The sequence below is a fragment of the Pelobates fuscus genome, chromosome 5 (genome assembly GCF_036172605.1).
Source record: "Pelobates fuscus isolate aPelFus1 chromosome 5, aPelFus1.pri, whole genome shotgun sequence".
NCBI lineage: Eukaryota > Metazoa > Chordata > Amphibia > Anura > Pelobatidae > Pelobates > Pelobates fuscus.
In genome coordinates, this window is record NC_086321.1 from 85,708,798 (window position 1) to 85,729,897 (window position 21,100).

A 21,100-nucleotide genomic window follows, 5' to 3' on the forward strand; every position below is an offset into this window, starting at 1 on the left:
CTAGCGCCTTTATTTCAAAGTCCTCAAACCACTATCCCAGTTTTTTCTGAACCTATGCAAATAGGCAATACTCGCCTCTCAGAAGAGGAGAGACAGTACAGAAGAAAGGAGGGATTGTGTATGCATTGTGGAGTAAGAGGGCACCTTCGCCTAAATTGTCCTAATCGTCCGGGAAACGCTCGCACCTAAGTTTCTCTAGAGGACAGGCCTTGGGTGTTTCTATTTTGTCCTCTATACACAATTATAAAGATCACAGGCTTCTACTACCGGTTTCTTTAGCATGGGAGAAGGGAGTAATAAAGACTATGGCATTGATAGACTCCGGAGCTGCTGAGAGCTTTATCGACCAAGTTTTTGTTTCTAAACACTCTATCCCATCTCAGCTAAGAGATACTCCCTTGGCCGTTGAAGCCATAGATGGTAGACCATTATCTGAACCTGTGATTTCTCATGAGACTATACCTGTTATTTTGACTGTTGGTATCTTACACGAGGAGGATATATCCCTTATGCTTATCTCTTCCCCTTCTGTTCCTATAGTTCTGGGGTATCCATGGTTAAAGAAACATAACCCTATTATTGATTGGGAGCTAGGGGAGATAACTTCATGGGGTCAGGGTTGCCAGGACAGGTGTTTACAGAAAGTCTCACCACTTTGCGTAGGTAATACACCGGTTAACTCCACCCAGTCTACAGGCTTACAAATACCGTCTCGATACATAGATTTAAAGGCAGTCTTTGACAAGAAGAATGCTGATACTTTACCTCCACACAGGTCCTTTGATTGCAAGATTAATCTCCTACCTGGTACTATGCCTCCGAGGGGCAATGTATATCCTTTATCCACTAAGGAGAACTTAGTCTTAGAGGAATATATCCGTGAGAATCTAGACAAGGGATTCATTAGGAGATCATCCTCGCCTGCCGGGGCCGTTTTTTTTTTTTGTGAATAAAAAGGATGGCACGTTAAGGCCTTGCATTGATTACCGAGGTTTGAATAAAATAACTATCAGAAATGCATACCCAATTCCCTTGATTACTGAGCTCTTTGATCGTTTAAAGGGTTCCAAGATTTTCACCAAGTTAGATCTCAGAGGGGCGTATAACTTGGTGAGAATTCAGCAGGGAGACGAGTGGAAAACAGCGTTCAATACTCGATATGGGCACTATGAGTACACGGTAATGCCTTTTGGGCTCTGTAATGCACCGGCAGTATTTCAGGATCTGATCAATGAAGTTCTTAGGGAATTTCAACAGGATTGTGTTATTGTATATTTAGATGATATACTAATACACTCTAGAGAAATTGAGACCCACCACAGACAAGTCAGAAGGGTATTGCGCAAACTCCTACAACATGGATTGTACTGCAAATTGGAGAAATGTAGTTTTGATCAATCTCAGATAAACTTTCTTGGTTACGTGATTTCTGGGGAAGGCTTTAAAATGGATCCGGATAAACTCCAGTCTATTTTAGATTGGCCATTACCTAGGGGTCTCAAGGCCATTCAGAGGTTTATTGGATTCTCCAATTATTATAGGCGCTTCATTAAAGGATACTCTTCCATTATTGCTCCTATTACCAATATGACCAGACAGGGGGCTGACACTAAGACTTGGTCTACTGAAGCTCTCGTTGCCTTCAAGACACTTAAGGAACTTTTTGCTTCTGCACCAATTTTAATTCACCCCGATACAACTTTACCTTTCCTACTCGAGGTAGACGCCTCAGAGACAGGTATAGGTGCCATCTTATCTCAAAGGTTAGGCGTGGATAAACCATTACATCCATGTGTTTTTTTTCCAAGAAACTATCTGGGACTGAAAGCAGATATGATATTGGTGACAGGGAACTACTAGCTGTTATCATGGCCTTAAAGGAGTGGAGACATTTATTGGAGGGGACCTTGCATCCTGTTACTATTCTGACAGATCACAAGAACTTGTCTTATATTGGGGAGGCCAAGCGCTTATCCGCCAGACAAGCTCGTTGGTCCTTGTTCCTCACCCATTTCAATTACGTGCTCACTTATAGACCTGGTTCTAAGAACTCTAAGGCCGATGCTTTGTCTCGCCAACATGAACCTTCTACTCTATCTGAGACGGTTTTCTCTTCTATAGTTCCCAAGTGCAATATTATCGCCAACACTAGCCTCAGGATTCATTCTCCGTTGCTTGCCGAGATTATGAAGCTACAACATCTGGCTCCTAGACAGAGTCCTGAGTCACAGCATTTTGTTCCTGCTGAACTCCAACTAGAACTGCTACAATGCTTTCACAATAGTAAGGTGGCTGGGCATCCTGGCATTCGTAAGACATGCTCCTTAATAGCCAAAGATTTCTGGTGGCCCACCTTACGTAAAGATATTAGGGATTTCGTCGAAGCATGTGAGGTCTGTATGAAGACTAAACGACCTCAGACGCTTCCTTGTGGGCTTTTGCATCCCTTGGAAATTCCCGAGAGACCATGGACCTGTTTGGCTATGGACTTCATTGTCGATTTACCTGTTTCTAAAAAACAGACTGTGATTCTCACGGTGGTTGACAGGTTTACTAAGATGGCTCATTTCGTGCCCTTACCTAAACTTCCATCTTCCCCTGAATTGGCTGAGATATTCGCTAAAGAGATATTTCGTTTACATGGGATACCTTCCGAAATTGTTTCTGATAGAGGTTCCCAATTTGTTTCCCGTTTTTGGAAGTCATTCTGCTCTCAAATGGGTATCAAATTGAATTTCTCTTCTGCCTATCATCCCCAGTCTAACGGAGCTGCTGAACGCACTAATCAAAAGATCGAACAATATTTGCGTTGTTTCGTTTCCGAACACCAGGACGATTGGGTTGGTCTGATTCCTTGGGCAGAGTTCGCACACAACAATCTCGTTGTGATTCTACTCGTTCTAGCCCCTTTTTCATGAATTATGGCTTTCATCCCTCCATTCTTCCCTCGGTTTCTCCTTCCCAAGGAGTACCGTCGGTTGATGTTCATGTTGCCAATCTGAGGAAGTTGTGGGATCAGACTCGACAAATTCTTCTGCATAATTCCATGTTGTTCAAGAAACACGCTGATAAACATAGAAGGGCGGCTCCAGTCTTTGTTCCAGGGGACAGGGTATGGTTGAGTACCAAAAACATTCGCTTGAAGGTTCCTTCTATGAAATTCGCTCCTCGTTACATTGGACCTTACAGGGTCCTGACTCGAATTAACCCAGTTGCGTATCGTCTGGCTCTTCCATCTGCCTTACGAATTCCTAACTCCTTTCATGTTTCCTTTTTAAAACCCCTAATATGTAACAAGTTTTCCTCCACGGCATCCTCTCCTCGCTCTGTTCAGGTTGAGGGACAAGAGGAGTATGAAATCAATTCCATCATCGATTCTCGTATCTCCCGGGGGAAGTTACAATATCTGGTTGATTGGAAGGGATATGGTCCTGAGGAGAGGTCTTGGATACCTCAGGAGGATGTGCATGCGCCTCGCCTCCGCAGGGCTTTTCACTCCCGTTTTCCATCTCGTCCCGGTTCCTTCCGCCCGGTGGGCGTTTCTGAGGGGGGGGGGGGTACTGTCAGGGTACCTGCTGTCTCTACCTCTGTGGAGGTGAGACACTTGGACGTTCTTCCTTGCAAAAGGGTTGAATCACTCGTTCCTCGCGGTTCCCTCGGTCGTTTACACGCCGGTCGCGAGGGATCCACTTCCTTTTATGATGCGGCGTTCAGTAGCCGACGTCATGACGACAACCCAACCCGATCTGTCAATCAAGCCCCAAGCACGAATGAGGATTTGTCGGGGGCGTGATTACCTCTTTAGAATCAGGGTATATAAGAGGGCTTTCTACGTTTGTTCATTGCCCTGTCATGGTTCTAGCTTGTCTAGTCACTCAGTGCTCTTGTATTCTGTTAGTTTATTTGGTTTTGACCCGGCTTGTCTGTTCTACCTCGTTTACCACTACCCTCTCAGTAATGTAATGCTTCCTGATAATATTATTATTTTTTTTTTTTTTTTTTTTAAACCTTTGTCCCTCTATTTTTGAGACTATGTCCTCTTGTTATGGTAGCTTTTCCTTCTTTTACATATAGTCTCCACTTTTACTGTGTTGTTTCCCTTTATGTATTTAAAATGCTTTTATCATATTTCCCCTGTCTCGTCTTTTCACCAAGCTATACCTGTCAAGATCCTTTAACCTTTCCTGGTGAATTTTACCCTGCAATCCATGAACCAGTTTAGTAGCCCTTCTCTGAACTCTCTCTAAGGTATCCATATCCTTCTGAAGATATGGTCTCCAGTACTGTATCCAGTACTCTAAGTGAGGTCCCACCAGTGTTCTGTACAATGGCATGAGCATTTCCCTCTTCCTACTGCTAATACCTCTCCCTATGCAACCAAGCATTCTGCTAGCATTTTCCGCTGCTCTATTACATTGTACATTGTCATTAACAGCCAGAAACTGGAGAACAAGAAATGTGAATTAATGTATAGCCATTTATAAGCTTAACAAAATCTCCATTATCTTTTCCATTTATTTTGCAGAAGGCAATGTTATTTGTCTATTTTGTATGTTTTAAAAATACATTATCAGTGAAGAGTAGAATAAATTTTATCCCATTTGCGAGACATAAAATTGTGATAATGTATATTTGTGATATGCGTAGGAATTACATTTTGAGATGTTAGATATAAATTAATAACATAAAGAACGAGAGTCAGGGATAGCGTCTGTCTCCACGGGCACAAGTCTGGTGTGGGAGATGTAGGGGGCTAGCCGCTGCGGGACACCCACGGAGTGAAACGTTCGAGGCTTGTGGAGACAAGATGAGCATGTTAGCCTTTTATTATTTTTCTCTAGGGAAAGCATAGGGCCAGTTAATAGTTGTTGTACATGGGCTATTTGCAGCCTCCATTGCATTTCTTCCTAGTCTTGATTTCTGATGTATCCTCCATTGCTACATCACCTGTCTGCTCCCTTACCTGCCCACCCCCGCTTATTCCTCCCACCGTTCCCTCCCCTTCATCTACAGTCCCCCACTTTCCCCTACTACCCCTCCCTCTACTCCACCTTCTCCTCCTCCTACTCCTTCTTCCTGCTCTTACTCCTCCCTCCTCTTCCTACTCCTCCCTCTACTCCACTTTCTCCTCCTACTCCTTCCTCTACTCCACCTTCTCCTCTTTCCTCCTCCTTCTCCTCTACTCCCCCTACCCCTTCCTCCTGCTCTTACTCCTCCCTCCTCTTCCTACTCCTCCCTCTATTTCTCCTTCTCCTCCTCCTACTCCTCCCTGTACTCCACTTTCTCCTTCTACTCCACCTTCTCCTCTCTCCTCCTACTTCTCCTCTATTCCTCCTTCTCCTCCTCCTACTCCTCCTTCTACTCCACCTTCTCCTCCTCCTACTCCACCTTCTTCCCTCTCACTCTATCCACTACTCATTCTTCCATCTCCCCACCACCATATCTATATCCTTTATATGCTTCCTCCCTTCTTATTCCTTACCAATTTCCTCCACCCATAGACAACTCTGCCTCTACCTGACAACATTATATTTTGAAGAAAAGTTGCTCTGGCCACTCTTCCGCCACTTCCCAGGGGGGAATACCACACTAACGAAAAATTATTCAGACATGAAAGAACTGTTTTGGGCACTCTCAAGGAAATAGTGCGGTCCTGACCCAGATTCCCATGGAAGTAAGACACCTGTAAGGGAGGTGGCTGTCCCTCATGTTTTTTCTTCACTAAGCCCCCAGAAATCTCATGAAAGGAACACATGAATCACTAACAATCAATTTGCAACTCTGTACAGAGGGGGGTCAGCAAGAGAACTGTAAATAGAAAGACAAATACCCCCCCCAATCTCACACAGAAATAGGTGAGGAAACCTCTTCTACTGCTCCTCATGGTTGCTTTGAACAGCTGAAAGAAGAAACAAGACACCTTTCAACAGAGCATGCAGTAGCTTTACCAGATCCTGACTCCACTCTGTTTGCGGATAATGAGGAAAGGTACCATACTGGATTTGCTGTTGCTACAGAAGATCAGGTACGTCAAGCATCTTCACTTTCCTCACTCACATCTGCTCAAGACGCTGAATTGACAGCCTTCTCAGTGGCATACAAAATGCCTGAAGGAAGACATGCCAATACCTACACTGACTCAAGATATGCCCTGGGTGCAGCACATTATTTTGGATCAATCTGGAAGATAAGAAGCACCACTCAGCTGACTAAAAGCTGCCAACCAAGCCACAAGTGCACCAAGGGAAGTGGACAGAATGGTGTCCGCTAAAGAAACTTCTATACTCACCATGTAGATCCTACCTACAGATCTCAAGCTTCTGAAAGAATGACAAGCAGCTACTGACCCTGAAGAAATACAAAGCTGGAAAAACAGAAAGGGGCAACCCTTGAAGACGGGCTGTACTCCAACGCTCTCAAGCTCTGTTTACCCAAAAACATGTACTGGGCAGTGAGCCCATGGAACTTTATACCTATCCAAGACCCTCATGAACTCTTTGATCTCTAAATACTCCTAAGCACCTAGCTAACTCTCAATATCCCTTTCAAGAATCCAGGTGACAAAGAGCTACTGGGTCAAATATGCACTAGTTATAATAGACATTTTGTCAGGATGGCCAGAAGCCTAGCCGGTCATCAATGTGACAACCAAGACCATATACCCAATAGTGCATTGTGAAAGTTGCAGAGATCACTCAGTGGATTCATTGTTCCAGATTCAAGACTCTCTCTCTCTGCAACATGAGAAGTAACATTTGTTGATTTTGACACACTTTTGACTCTAAAGAAAAAAAAGATACCAACAAGTAGGTGTTTGATGGCCATAATAATGCCTGACCACCTGCCATCGATGGAAAGCCGAGGACCCCAAAAGGAGACCTCGTGAAGCTAAAGAGATCCAAACGCCAAGCTCCCTCAGGATTATTTGCCCATCCTGAGTTTGTGGTGATATTAATATTGACTAAATGATCCGAGTCCACCTACGCTGATGTAGCGTGGGACAGGTTTAATACTACAATGCATAAGCAAATGCGCCCTAGCCAAGGTTATTATGTCCATACACATAATACATGACAAGGTACTCTTGACACACCACATTCATGCTTCAGAACATAAAGAGGAGCACCCCTCTAAAGGGAAAGTTTGACACATATATATATATATATATATTGATGCCATAGGTGTGCCAAGGGGGGTACCAGATGATTTTGCAGTAAAAGGAAAGTTTGAGTCCATTTTCCCAACCGTCACTGCTAATAATAATAATAATATTTTGATTTGCATTTATTATATCTATTGCAACCAACAACGTTTACCTGTCACCATGACTTGTTGTGCCTATATTCCAGATAACACAGGTCCATATGGTAATGTAAGCTTGTCTATTTATGATGTCCCTCCGAAGAACTAAGAAGACTTTAAGAACCGTTACTTCATAGGGTTTTGTGCCTTTGGGCTAACCTGTCCTCTGAAACTAACCAATAAAGTTTTTATCTCTTAGAATTTAACATTTCATAGGGGGGACTGATGTAGAATTATTAAAAAGTCTTTATTGTACTTGTATTGAATTATTGCACTAACTCCATTTTAACCTGATGCTGTGACAAATCCTCCATTTTGTCCTCATAACCTGACTTCTCCATATGAAAACTACATTACATGACAGAATTGCTCAGCACATCTAACACAATAGACAAAGACTGTATTTTTCCATAAAGATATGACTAACCCAGGAACTGCTGAAATTCCGCTAACTCGCAACATAGTATAAATTGAAGGCCATGAGAACACTGTAGTAATGAAATGTTCTATTCATAAGAGACCTTGCACCTGACCACGAGATCTGACATCACCGACCGTGTAAAATGACGCTCAAGACCCCCTTGTCCCCACCCGTGTCCAAAATAATACCACCTCTTGGTGGGTGGACACGAAGCTAACCACTTAGTTTTTGATCCAATTAATAATATTGATGGGTGGACACTGATATAGTCACATAACATTTAATCCAATTAATGATGTTTATTTGTTATTATCTGATATTCAATGATGATGTCATTTTGCCTTTAAAAAGGTCTGCATAACTGTTTTCCAACTAGATTGCATTAAATTTTCTGAAGTGCTTTTAACCTGAACTCCATGTGTCAGTGTGAGCTTACTTCTGCGTATACGCAATTTAATCATCTCAGATTTGGACAGGAACAGATAGACATTTAAACATATTTGTTTATTTCTAAATTAATCTACATCACCTCTATTACCCTTTGACTCGGCTTGTCTCTCGTTTACCTGCTCTCTCGTTCCCTCGACCTCGGCTTGTCTCTAGACCATTCTTTACTACTACTTGCGTTAGTCCGGCCATTCTAAGGTCCGGGATACGTACCCTGTACCTGTTTGTACTCTGCGTGTTGGATCCCTGTCCCGATCCTGACAATACCTAACTAAGTGTGCATTTTATAGTCATGCATCAGACATATATAACATGAAGAAAAGTATATTTGTCTGGACTGAAGTTGAGATCTGCAGCAGGTTGCTCTACCCGTTAAGACCTCTCTATGCATGCTTATGGTATGAAGCTGATAGGTTAGTGGCAAATCTTAGAGAGTTTAAACCACCGGGGCCATTTTGGTTTGTAGGTGGCCTCTAGGCTAGCATATATGCATTAATGGCTGTATAAAGTAGCTTAACCAGGGGGGTGGGATAGTGGTAGAGTACTGTCACATTGTTTTTGAAATAAAGTAAGATAATAGGGCAACAGGCTGAAATAAAACATAACAGTTGTAGTAGATGGTATTTACAGCTGATGCTGGATCTCAGTCATTTGGTGCGACATCCTTCCAAGTTAACTTGGTTTTCAGCCGATTCCATGGAGTGGTAGTCCCTTCATGCCCCATGAAAGTCCATGCCATGGCAGGTACCACCGCACCTGCTTCGCCCTTCCAGTTTCCATGTCTGTGAGGGCTAGGGACGAGTTCCTGCTGCCAAAAGTGTGGGTCCGGACCTTGCGTATTCAGCCCAAGGCCTTGGTGGGAGCCTGTGCCCGAAATTCATTTATCCCATCAGAAGGATCATGGGCCAATGGGGTTACCAATTGACGGACAGCCCCCTGGGTGTATGGACGGCGGTGGGGGTTTACCTCCAATTGGGCCGCCAGCTTGCAAGAAGAGCGGGCAGGGAGTCCAGCATCACTACTCCTTTGTGCTGTATGGGATGTGGGCAGGTGTGTGCCATGCCGCTGGCAGGCCTCAGGCTGTTTTTAGGGATTGTCTCCCAGTGCTGATTGTGCTGTTGAGTAGCCGTAGGTGATATCCCCTGTGATTGATTATCCAAAACTCTGGCAGACAGCCTCGATTCTGTCATTAAAGGAGTCCAGTCACTCTTCAGCCCCCTGGCTCGGTCATGAGTGCAGCGTTTCCTGGCCGGCGTCCATTGTAGTTTTGCCTCGTGGGCCTCGATTACGGGACAGGTTTGCTGCTCAGATGTATGTTAGCCACGGTGGGGACCAGGGTAATTCCCACCGGTCCAGGGGGGGGGGAGAACATTTTTTGTGGCAGGTCCCGCCTGTTGCTGCGCCACAGGGTCCGGGTAATTGGCCATTCCACCCATCCGTCTCTCCTGGGCCTGCTGTGAGCGAGATGCAGCTGAGTGCTGCGAGGTGCGGGCTAGCTGACTGTAATTCAGGCTTTTTTAGTGAGTCGATACGGGAACTCTCACAATGTGCAGCCAGCTGCCACGATGCCCAGCTCCATTTCTGATATTCACAATCCCATTGATTGTGCTTTCTGCGGTGGACAGTGGTCATCATGGGCATCCTGACCGGACTGTGGCTGTGCAGCCCCATATGCAGAAAACTGATATACTGTGTGTTTTTACACCTTTCTATCATGGCCAGAATGAAGGAATTTGAGCTACAAAAGTTCTTCTGTGTGATCGGACCAGACAAGCAAGTGCATCCCATGTGCATCAATGAGCCTTGGCATTATCTCCAACATCCATGACATTGTATTGTTATAATCAATGTTATTTACTTCCCCTGCCAGTGGTTTTAATGTTGTGGTTGATCAGTATAAATCCTAGTGGTAATCATTATTGTTTATTTTACACAGTACATAGTTATGTTATAATTAGTGATGTCGCGAACATAAAATTTTCGGTTCGGGAACGGCGAACGCGAACTTCCGCAATTTTTTTTTTTTAAATGTACACTACTGTTACACCAGATATGAGTTGCACTGGTGTGACACTGTGCCCTGGCAGGCCCTGAAACGCACACGTGTGAAGGAAACTGACTGCTATTATTACACAGTCAAATTTCTATTTTTTTTTTTTTTTTTATGTACACTACTGTTACACCAGATATGAGTTGCACTGGTGTGACACTGTGCCCTGACAGGCCCTGAAATGCACACGTGTGAAGGAAACTGACTGCTATTATATTACAGTCCAAAAAGGTTTTTTTTTTTTAAATGCAAGCTATTGTGACACCAGATATGAGTGGTGGCACTGGGCAAGTGGGCACAGTATACGCTGTGAGCCTGACACACACGCTGGCAGGCAGGCAACTGCAATTAGATTACACAGGAAAAAAATATATATATATATCTCACTTTAAGCAACTATCAACAAGCGAATTTCACCCCAGAAGGGGATGACCCAGCAATGTTGCTCTTACCTGAACGACCCGACATGCTTAATAGCGGTCAGCAACTCGACAGAGTCTTACTTACCTCCGCGTGGCAAGTGTGGCCTGATGCTCACCGGGCAGGAGAGGCGGCTGATCTCCCGATCCTAGGATGCCCAGGAGCAGCTACTTCCCGGCAGGAGCTCCATTACCCCCCCCCCCTCAGACTGGTGGGGGTTATCCCGGTCCACCCCTGAGAGGCTTTCTGGAACTAATGGACGCACAGAGCACAGAGCACAGCCACCTCATACTCATCTGCGACTCTCCCAATATGGTGGCAGCCACGTGTCCTCCTGGTACCAGCAAAGTATGGCAGGATATTGAGTCTAAGCTGGACAGACTCTTTAATCGATTTTGGAAGCAAATAACAAGCAGGAAGCCCCAACAAGCTCCACCACAGCCCCAACAAGCTCCACCACAGCTAAACGAAGCAGTCCCCATTAAAATCCACCAACGCAAAAGGCGTCAAAGACGGGACCGGAGGCACAAACAGAAATGCAGAGCCTGCCCCACGTCAGTCCACCTTAAGCCACCACAATCCCGCACCGGACATGAAGCACCACCGGGACAGATCCGACCACCCGACAAAACAAGCTTCCACCACCTCAAGCCGCAAACCCTGCACTCAGCCAGAGACTTGCCTTTGTTGGTCTGCACCTGGTGCCCAGAAGGGATCGGATGAGCACAAGCAGTAAACAGCAGCCTGCCAAGTATGTCCTACTATAGCCGATCCTCCACACCATGCCTTTGATCACATGAACTGCTCTCTGCACATTAACTAATCGTAAAGTAGCAAGCGTTTAAACATGTCATTATTTCACCTCCTAAAGAGTTTGTCGTAGTTCCTTACATGCCTTTACCTTAACCGTTCATGTATTATGTTATTCACTAGTCTCATCTCATGGGGCGACTCACACTTGATTTATAACTAGTGGTGGAGCTGCTGATATAAATACACAGTTGATAACGTGCAAGCTACACCCTAAACATGACAGCCATCTTTCACAACAATGTACTGCTATATACTCATACCCTCAGTGCAACTAGCCATGATATACGCACGTTCAGCCTAGCATCCTCAAATATAACACACTTCTGTCAAAAAAAAGAAAAAATAATAATAATACAAAAAAAAAAAAAGAATGCAGCTTCCGAATGAATCTAAAATGGATGCTGTCCAGGAGGTGGGAGGTTCTGCTGCTGATTGGCTGGAATGTGTCTGCTGACTGTTAGGTACAGGGTCAAAGTTTACTCAATGATGACGAATAGGGGCGGACAGAACATCGCATATGTTCGCCACCGTGGCGAACGCGAACAAGCTATGTTCGCCAGGAACTATTCACCAGCGAACCGTTCGGGGCATCACTAGTTACTACACATTCAGTTCCAGGAACATTGTAATAAATGCCCCTCGTTCAAGAATAATATTAATTTGATAGCGAAAGAACAAGTGCGTTTGGATGAAAGAGGAGAAGATTTAATGCTTAAATTAAGAAAAAGAGAAAGCTTTTGGATACACAAGTTAAAAACGATGCAACCTCGAGGCTTGAATGTAGACTTTGATTTAGTCTGTTTTTTAAAATAGTTATTTTAAATAGTTATTTTAAGGGTCCCTTTAAGAGTCTTTCAAATTCTCTTTATATTATAAGATATTAGGGTTTGCGGGTTTTATTATTATTAATATTAAGTATGATTAATTACTTTTTAGAAGGGTATTTTTTATGATTTATAGGTTTCTAGACCATTTTTTATATGGGGTTCACTCTAGATGACACAGGATGTAGTTGGTGTCTCCTTTAAAGGTTTTGGGTATATATCACTTGGATAGTTTTCTTGATACATATTAACTCCTTTTGGTATGTTTAACACATTAAGACACTTTTTGTGACATGTGTTGTTGAAAAGGTATATAATTTTTATGGAGTATTTCTGTTTTAACCTTTTCTTTTTTTTATGTGCCATTTGCCTCCTCTATATATGTGTTATGAGCCACTTTGGGACTGTTTATAGAAAGATGGGAGGACTTTGCATGGACTTCTTGATCTCCCGATTATTATAACAAGGTGCCGATCGTGCACATGCGCACAAGGAGGAACGGCACATGAGAATGAGGCTTGGAACGCCATCAGTGCAGATGAGCCGCAGCCGTTGCAGCTTGACGTGGATAGGCGGATGACTAAGGAGGAAGCCTTACCGGGTAATTTAAAACCACGCAGAAAGGAGATGGACGACTCTGCACGGGAGATCTTTGAAGCGATTACCCCTGAGGAAGTCCGATTGGTAATGGACGAAACGCGTAGGGTTGGACTATTGTAGTGAGGCTTTTATTCTGTTATTTTGGTTTTATTTTTATCTTTGTAACAATAAATAGTTTTTACAACGTATAACAGTATCCCTCATATTCGTTATCAACTGGAGGAGGATGGCTGTGGAAAATGTTTGATGATATGCCTTTACATCACTACTAACTTGTAAGTGCAATCTATTGTAGTGCAGGATATAAACATATATCATCTACACTTATTTTTGGTTTATTTCTCTCCTACATGTCCACGCTTTCATGCTGAGGACCTCACACCATCTCCCTACTATTGAGATATGCCTGCTATCAATATGCCTCTGTGAGTGCAACCTATTATTGGTGTATGAATGTATATTGGCTATACTACTCTATGAGTTTTTATTTTTATTTTCTGTAGACCTTTTCTATATACATTGTTTTGCGAGGCCTGGGACTAGTCCTGTTCTCTACTGTTTAGAACCATTTAGGTATTATTGATACCTGTCTGTGTGCTTGTTTTGTATTTTAACGTATGATTAGTGTATTTTTACCTAGATTTCAGTAAGGCTTTTGACACTGTTGCACATAGAAGGCTTATCAATAAACTGCAATCTTTAAGTTTGGATTCCAATATTGTTGAATGGGTAGGGCAGTGGCTGAGTGACAGGCAACAGAGGGTTGTAGTCAATGGAGTATATTCGAAGCATGGGCTTGTCACCAGTGGGTTACCTCAGGGGTACTTGGACCCATTCTCTTTAATGTTTTTATTAGTGATATTGCAGAAGGTCTTGATGGTAAGGTATGTATTTTTGCTGATGATACAAAAATATGTAACAGGTTTGATGTTCCAGGAGGGATAAGCCAAGTGACAAATGATTTAGGTAAACTAGAAACATGGTCAGATCTGTGTCATTTAATGTGGATATAAAAACCCAAGGGCAGAGTATCAAATATTTGATAGAGTTCTAACCTCAACATCTGAGGAAAGGGATTTAGGGCTAATCATTTCAGATGACTTAAAGGTAGACAGACAAGCAGCAGGAAATGCTAGCAGAATGTTTGGTTGTATAGGGAGAGGTATTAGCAGTAGAAAGAGGGAAGTGCTCATGCCATTGTACAGAACACTGATGAGACCTCACTTTTAGTATTGTATGCAGTACTGGAAACCATATCTCCAGAAGGATATTGATACTTTGGATAAAACTTACAAGGAAAGGTGAAAGGATTTTAACCTGTATAGTTTGGAGGAAAGATGAGACAGGGGGGATATGATAGAAAATGTAAATGTAAACACAGTAAAGGAGGAGACTATATTTAAAAGAAGAAAAATTACATCAACAAGAGGACATAGTCTTAAATTAAAGGGGCTAAGGTTTAAAAATAATATCAGTAAGTATTACTTTACTGAGAGGGTAGTGGATGCATGGAATAGCCTTCCACTTAAAGTGGTAGAGGTTAACAAAGAGAAGGGATTTAAGCATGCGTGGGATAGGCATAAGGCTATCCTAGCTATAAAATAAGGCTAGGGACGCAATGAGAGCAATTAGAAAATTGGGCAGACTAGATGGACCAAATGGTTCTAATCTGCCATCACATTCTATGCTAGCAGAATGCTTGGTTGTATAGGGAGAGGTATTAGCAGTAGAAAGAGGGAAGTGCTCATGCCATTGTAGAGACCACTGGTGAGACCTCCCTTGGAGTATTGTGCGCAGTACTGGTGACCGTATCTCCAGAAGGATATTAATACTTGGGATAAAACTTACAAGGAAAGGTTAAAGGATCTTAACATGCATAGTTTGGAGGAAAGACGAGACAAGAGGGATATGATAGAAACATTTAAATACATAAAGGGAATCAACACAGTAAAGGAGGAGACTATATTTAAAAAAGTAAAAGAAGAAAAACTACCACAACAAGAGGACATAGTCTCAAATTAGAGGGGCATAGGTTTAAAAATAATATCCGGAAGTATTACTTTACTGAGAGGATAGTGGAGGCATGGAATTGCCTTCCAGCTGAAGTGGTAGAGGTTAACACAGTGAGGGAGTTTAAGCATGTATGGGATAGGCATAAGGCTAGCCTAGACTTAAGATAAGACGAGGGAATAATTAAAAGTATTTCAAAATATTTGGCAGACTAAATGGGCCGAATGGTTCTTATCTGCCGTCACATTCTATGTTTCTATATACTCAAATTTTCTTTATATCATATGTTAATGTATTTGCAAATGCAATATCTGTTTGAAAAAAGTTAGGCCACTATTTTTTTTCTCTAAGTACAAATTGCTTAAGGTCATAAGCATTTTTTTTTTTAGATTTTTGCTATTTGTGTTCATCTTTGAAACACATAATAATTTTTAAAGCTGTTTTTACAACTGATTTTTTTAAACATATCTCCATTATTTCCATTTTGCTTTCCTTTGTAAATGAGAACAATTTGAAAAAGTATATATTTTTTCTATTATAGTTTGTAAATTAGTGGAGCTAAAGAAATGTATGTGAATTTTTTTCCTATGAATTTTGCAAACCCTACTGATTCTTCTGCGGTAATATTCCCAACTGTGAGTGCTACATAGACTTAAAACATTTCAATACCATAGAATATTTTGATATAAGCGTTTATATTTGAACTATATTTAACACCAGACCTTCCTTTTATTCTGTGAATTTGAGGGACAAGGAATCTTTTTGGTCACTGTACCAAAGTTCAAAGGGGTTAATTAATTTTCATAGAGGGGGCAAGCATAGGGGGGGTGAGTAGATGAGAAGAAAAGCTCTTTGATATACTCAAAAGCCTTTACCATTCACTTGGGATTACTAAATATAATAAGGGAGTCTTGAACAGACACATTAAGCGTTACTATCATTGTGTGTATCAGGTTCATGGGTGCCCAAAGCTCATTGATGTACATGGGGATCGAAGATGTACATGACAGCATTTCCTGACATGTATTAGTCTTTGAAACTCATTATATGTCAGATCCCAGAGTTTTAGTATTATCATTTGCTGGCTGATCTTGGCATGCATGTTTGTACACCATGACCTGTAAACCCTGATATGTCCGGACTGTCACTCATCCCCTGCAGACAGATTTTATAACTGCATTTCATCTTAACGTGCTTAATGTGGACTTTAACAGCTTGTTGAATCGTGGAAAATGTATTTCACACTTTAACATTAATATGATTTTTTCAGCAATTTTGTGGTACAAAGTGAAATATATGCAGCATATAGGGAGATTAGCCCCCCCCCCTCCCCGCCAAAGGTATAACTCCACCTCTGGCAGCGTCACTGGAGTGTCATCAACCAACCCAGGAAGATCGGGAAGTCAATTATGTACAAGTTTCCTTAAACAGTGTGCTATTTATTGGCTGAGAACGGTCAGCTTACATTCTCAGCCAATAAATGACCGGCGGGATTGGCATCCAGTTTCTGCAGCTCTGCAGAAACCAGACGTTGTAAATGATTTGCCCCATTACAAGGAACCTGGGCCAGGGTACACTTGGCTTCATAACCACTACAGTAGGCTGTAATGATTATGATGTTTGGATTAACCCTTTAATGCTGTATAGATGTTCATAATTTTTTACCTTTTGCGTCTGTAGATGATGTTGATGGATCTGGACAAATAAATGTGAATTAAAATGAAGTCTCACGTGTCTAGTATTGAACTTGAGACAACAATATCATTACAATAAAATGACAAATTTCACTTTACTCATCAGCTCTCTACTACCACATTGGAGCGCCGGTATCCACACCAAAGCTAAATCTTATGATAACCTCTGGAGGGATCTATCTCTGAGCTAGTTGAAGTTGACATTCAATGGGGGCCCTCCACAGCCAGCTTCCCTTGCAATTATAATACCTGTAAATGCAGCATTATTAGTAAAACTTATTAGAAATTGAAGAGATTATTACTTATTTTATTGCAAATAATGATGGCTTCCACTTTCTGTATTTAACGCTCTGTATTAGTACATAGGAGCACACAAGTAAAAACTAGACCACAAATTAATGAAACTAATCAAATTAGTCTATATAATAAGTTAAGGTGCTATCAATGGTTTACTAGCACCCCTACTGGTAAGGAAGTAATACACAATTTATAACCAAAAGAATGCTAAGTTATATTAAAACCGTGTTATTCACTAAAGTCAGAATTCCAAGTGAATTTCAAATTTAAGGTTGTAAAAGTCATTTATGCTTTCCATTCAGCTACTGTGGCGTTAAATCTGAAATTCACTTTGAATTCTTACTTTCGTGAATAACCCTGTAAGTCTTTATTGAATATACACTTATCAGCCACAACATTAAAAACACCTGCCTCATGTAGGTCTCCTTCGTGATACCAAAACAGGTGTGATGCATCGAGCTATGGACTCCACAAGACCTCTGAATGTGTCCTCTGGTATCTCACACCAAGACATTAGCAGATCCCTTAAGTCCTGCAAGTTGCGAAGTTGGTCTTCCATAGTTCAGAATTGTTGATTTAGCACATAGATGCTCAATTGGATTGAAATCTGGGGAATATGGAGGCCAACGCAACACCTTGAACTCTTATTTATGGTCTTCAAACCATTCCTGAACAGTTTTTGCAGTGTGACAGTGTGCATTAGCCTGGTGTTAGAGGCCACTGCCATCAGGGAACACCATTGCCATGAAGAGGTGTATGTGGGCTGCAACAATCTCTTAGTAGGTGGTACATGTCAAAGTAACATCCACATGAATGCCAGGACCCAAGATTTTCTTAGCAAAGCATTGCCCAGAGCATAAAACTACCTCTGCGAGTCTGTCTTCTTCCCATAGTGCATCCTGCTGCCATCTCCCCAGATAAACAACGCTAACTCAGCTATCTACATAGAAACATGATTCATCAGACCAGGCAATCTTCTTCCATTGCTCCATGGTCCAATTCTGATGCTGATGTCGCCATTCAAGGCACTTTTAATCATGGACAGGGATTATCTTGGGCACTATGATCGGTCTGCAGCTAGGCAGCCCCAAATGCAGCAAACCGTGATGCACTGTCTGTTCTAACACCTTTCTATCATGGCCAGCATGACGTTTTTCAGTAGTTTGAGCTACATTAGCTCTACTGTGTGATTGGACCAGACAGGCTAGTCTTCGATCCCCATGTACATCAATGAGCTTTAGGCACCTATGAACCTGATGCACACTGGGAACATAGCTTTGCATTTTGGAAATGCTATGACCAAAGTCATCATTATTTGGCCCTGGTCAAAGTCACTCAGATCTTTTTTTCTTGCCTATTTTTCCTGCTCCTAACACATACAATTAAAAAACTGTCTGTTCACCTGCTACTTACTATATTCCACCCCTTGACATGTGCCATTGTAACGATATAATCAATTTTACTCACTTCACTTGTCAGTGGTTTTAATGTTGTGGCTGATCAATGTACATGTTATAAAAGTCTCTTACATGTCCCATTTAAAGATCAGGATGATTAGTATATTCATGGATAACAGAAAAAAGACACTGTCAAACAGTAAGACAATATGACACAAATATACATAGTAATCCAAATAATAAGCAATATATTGTGTGGACACTCCAAATATCACTGTTTAGTAAACATGTGGTAGGCAAATACGTATTTCAGGCAAAAAAGTTTGCCTAGGCAGATCTTTATTTGATATTTAACCCTTTAATCTTTTTTTTTATTATTATTATTTAAGACATGCACCCGCCTTGTATAGTTTGCTAATACTTCCATATTTCAGGCCTTGGTACTCTTGTCATCATTAATATCTCCTGCTATCCTATTAAACTCCCTGCTTTGGACCTTGTTGCTTGACAACCATCAGAGTGTGGATCGAAACTTTGCTGTGTTTGCCATCTTTCTCCAATAAAACTGCTGTTTAAAAAGACCCTGAGTGCCTGGACTACATTGTCTTCACTATATGAAATGGGGGTTTGCCAGCCCTAGGTACAGTGCACCGAGCTCTATAAGTGATGAGAGTGCATATCCCTCTTTTGTTTGCAGGCTCTGCCTCTTGTGGCAGGGTAGATGAGATGGCACCCTCTGGGGTGGCTTCCAGAGCTGTCTGCTGTGAAGTGTGAACACAAGCAGGACCCCGCGCTTCCAGTGACTGAAGCCTCTCTCATTGCCGGCGATTCTCTCATCGGCTACACTATGCATCAGTAATCTGCTGTGGTCTGCGGCACATTTCTGCTGTTTGCTTCTGCAGTGATTTCCCGCCATTGAAGCATGGCCCATTGGCTTGTACCCGCCAGCACATCCGAGGGGGCAAGGGCATAGTACTCATAGGGCACACATTTCTCCACATGGGCTACCCAATCAACCCACTGTTCCACTTTCTCATAGAAAGCGTCCATCCAGCCTGGATGGGTCACATTCACCTGGCGATCCTGATCCTCGTGGGCTAGGTCCAATACTGCGATTGCTAGCAGCTCCCCATCACTTACTCTCCACCACCTTTGGAATACCTGTAGTCCTGCATTCTCTGGGCCGGTCTGATTGATCAGGTTAACATGCTGGAAGCCTGTGGTGTTGGGTTAGACACTCTATTCTGCTACTTAGCCATGTTGTGTCCCTCAGCAGCACTCTGAGCTCTGGTGTCAACTTTAGCCTTTTCAGATCACTGTACTGCAAGTTATCCCACCGCTTGCCATCAGTTTGTGACGATACGATTAAATATTGTCCATGGGTTTACATAACTTGCACCACTAAACTGCTCCACTAAATGCTAGGACTCATCTTATGCTGGATATACAGAGCTGATATCTAGTTACTAAATGATATGCTTTCCATCTAGTCTTCTGGCAATACTCTTATTTGTAATTGTACTCTTATTAGTAATCTGTAGAGGACAATGAATAGCAATATCTTGTGAGACCAGCTTCTCTCTTGGCAACTCCTTAGAACTCAGACTCGGACTCTGACTCAGTTTGTATTTCACACCTAACTGTACTTTATGCCTGCATTAATAATAATACAGAAATACATACAGGTAGGCATCCACACCTCTGACTGCAGTGCGATCTGTTACTTCCTTTAGCAATGACCCAGCTATTTTTTACTTGTTCAGGGGTCCTGGGACCAAGCAGCCAGCCAATAGGTCTGAAGACTCTGTTACTGGGATCTCCGAATAACAAACCAGGACAGAGATCCAAAAGAAACTAACACATCATTTTCTACTTTGGGCAAGGACTAGCCCTTAGCAACCTGTTCCCAAACATGTGATATGTATATCCTCTATCCCACCTCTGATATTTAGCTCCGAGATTTCTATAGCACTGCAGAGTTCCTGTGGAACTCTCTTCCCTTCTCAGTTAAATGTTCCTCCAGTCTCCATTCCCTCAAAAATTCATTGAAAACTCACTTCTTCAGGAAAGCATATCAACTAAACTGTTAACAGAATTCCCTCCCCGCACCCTGATTCCTCCCCTGCAACTGTAGAAAAAATAAAAAACATTCACATACTTAGCAATCAGTGATTACTTTTCCAGCAATCTACTTTTCTACTCCTACCCTTACCTTTTGTGTCACTATAAGAGACACTCTCTAGCATGTAAGCTCATTGAGCAGGGCCCTCAATCCCTCTGTTCCTGTGTGTCCAACTCGTCTGGTTACAAATACATGTCTGTTAGCCCACCCATTGGACAACACTGCGGAATTTGTTGGCGCTTTATAAATAATAAAAATAATAATAAGGCAGACAAGGTTTAAAAAATGCAAATACACAGAACACTGGAGAACGAGCAATAATATTTCATACATAAACTATATAAAACAGGTAACATTTTCAAACACATTAAAAAGCAACAATATATATATTTAGATTCTTATTTGGTTGCCCTACTCTGTATACCAGCATTATGTAAATGTACACACATTTTCAGTCAGCAGAGGACGCTTGCAGAATTATCAAGCTAACAATGTATAGTTTGTATATTAATAGCTACTGTCACAAGCTCTTTTCAGCGGCTCTTGGGACCAGGTCCATAGTCTGTAGGCAAGAGGCTGGCCTTCAAGCCTCTCTAAAAGGAGTCTCTATCATATACATCTGATATATATACATTTTCATAAACATGTACACAGAAATAAACTAATACATTGATGGATCTTCTGTTCCGCTGATATGACGTTC